The sequence below is a fragment of the Triticum urartu genome, chromosome 5 (assembly GCF_003073215.2).
Source record: "Triticum urartu cultivar G1812 chromosome 5, Tu2.1, whole genome shotgun sequence".
Taxonomy (NCBI): Eukaryota; Viridiplantae; Streptophyta; class Magnoliopsida; order Poales; family Poaceae; genus Triticum; species Triticum urartu.
In genome coordinates this window covers 123,390,212-123,392,712 of record NC_053026.1, presented here as the reverse complement: position 1 = coordinate 123,392,712, position 2,501 = coordinate 123,390,212, and positions in this window count along the sequence as shown.

Genomic DNA, 2,501 nt, shown 5'->3' with positions numbered 1-2,501 from the left:
AGACCAAAATGTCATTGAGGTAGACCAAGACGAAGTCATTTGTGTAGGCGTTGAAGATGAAGTTCATCATGCGAGAGAATTTTGGAGGAGCGTTGACGAGGCCGAAAGACATGATAGTGTATTCATATGAACCATAGCTTGTTCTGAACGCTGTCCTAGGGATATCTTCTTCACGAATGCGAATCTGATGATAGCCCATACGGAGATCAAGCTTGGAGAATACTTGCGCACCTTTGAGTTGTTCGAAAAGCTCATTGATGTTGGGAAGTGGGTACTTGTTCTTTATAGTCTTCTTGTTCAATGGGCGGTAGTCGACACAAAGTCGGTCCGTTCCATCCTTCTTCTTGACGAAAAGAACGCCACAACTCCACGGAGAAGAACTAGGTCGGATGAGACCCATTCGCTCTTGAATATTGAGTTGTTTCTTCAGCTCCTTCAACTCTACAGGTCCAAGCTTGTAAGGACGTTTGCAAACAGGTTCCGTGCCAAGCTCAAGATCGATGACGAATTCAACTGGCCGGTGCAGAGGCATTCCTGGAAGCTCTTCTGGAAAGACGTCTTGATATTCGCAAACGACTAGAATTTGAGAGATGGCATCCAGCTCGCCCTTCTCACTGAGAGAAAATAGTCGAATGGTATCACCACGAGCGACAAAGACGATAACATCCCCAAACGAATGTGTCAATTGAATTTTTCTGGTAGCACAATCAAGGTGAGCCTTATGCTTGGAAAGCCAGTCCATTCCGAGAATAAGATCAATATCCGAGTTACCAAGGACCACTGGAGAGGACAGAAATTTGTAGTCGCCCAACGTGATAGAGACATCGGGAGCAACCAAACTAGAAGTCAAAAGCTTGCTAGGAGAAACAATTTGCATGACTTTGGGCATAACCTCAGTGTCAACATTGTGCTTCGAAGCAAATGGGAATGGCAAGAAAGAATGCGATGCACCAATATCAAAAAGTACTTTTGCAGGAACATCGTTAACAGGAAGGTTACCCATAATGATATCTGACGAGTCCTCTGCCTGAGCTGCATTCATCATGTTGACCTTGGCGTAATTGGGGTTATGCTTGACCACTGCGGTACTGGCAGATCTCACAGGAGGAGGAGGAAGACGCCTTTGATTGAAGCATTTGTTGGCATAGTGACCCTTCTGCTGACACTTGTTGCACGTGACCTCCGAGAGCGGACGGTGATACGGAGCACTTGATCTTGAAACATGCGACGAAGTCTTGTTCTGAAAGCCTGGGTTGGGGGGGGGGGAAGATCCATTGCCACCTTTGCCCTTCTGCTGATAAGGATGACGGAACGGAGGAGGAGGGGGCAACCAATACTTTTGCTGCTTAGTTGCCACTTGAGTTGAGGAAGAAGGAGTTGCATCTCTGACGCGCTTCTTGGAAGCATCACACTTCAGTTGGGCAGCCTCTTGCTTCAGTGCCATGTTGTAAAACTCATCGTACTTCTTGGGCTCAAAAAGCACGAGAGGAAGTTGGAGATCTTCTATGAGGCCACCTCTGAACTGATATATCATGCTCTTCTTGTCAAGGACGTCTTGCTTAGCGAAACGGGCGAGCTTCTGAAACATGATGTTGTACTGGTAAACAGACAAGCTGCCTTGCTTCAAGTTGCGGAATTCCTCACGCTTGCTCTCAACAACACTCTGAGGAATGTGGTGAGCTTTGAAGTCTTGACGGAATTCATCCTAGGTAATCGCACGGCCTCCTCTGGAATCTTTGTACTGCTGAAACCATTTTGCAGCTTGGTCTTTGAGTTGGAAAGAAGCAAACTTGACAAAGTCCTCAGGCCTGACATTGCTGCACTCGAAATGCTTGCAGATATCCACGAGCCAATCATCAGCATCTGTTGCTTCAACACAGTTGCTGAAGGTCTTTGGCTGATTAGCGAGGAACTGGTTGAGAGTAGCAAACTGATTCTAATTGTTGCCATGGCCATGATTCCCTTGGTTGCGCTCTTGCAAGATTTGCAAAAGCATCTGCGTGTTTGCATTGGTAGCGGCCATCACAGCTTGCCATGCCTCCGAAGGTGGAGGTGGTGGTGGCGGATCATGATTCGGAGTCATGCGCGTTGGAGGAGCCATCCTGAAGAGGGTGACATCCATTAGCATCTTGACAGACAATTATTTAAGCTGAATCAAACGGATTGAAATTGCAACATATAGTATTCTCATCTGAACAAAATGAATGAATGAATTCCAATCGAAATGGTCACATTTCCATAAATTGAGAAGCCACTTAGATAGGGGTAGAAGAATAAAACAACAAGGTACGGACCAGAACAAATACTTGGTGAGGATTACCCAATCACAAACCAAATATCCGCGGAAAAATGTACTAGAGCTACAAGAATTCCCACCTATGAAACTCCCGAACCTTTTCGGTTGTGCAATCAGGTGTTGGGGATACAAGGGAAGCATAATATGTCACCCAAAGCTAGCAAATCCTACATCCAGTTGTATCCATCCTTCAACACATAACCAA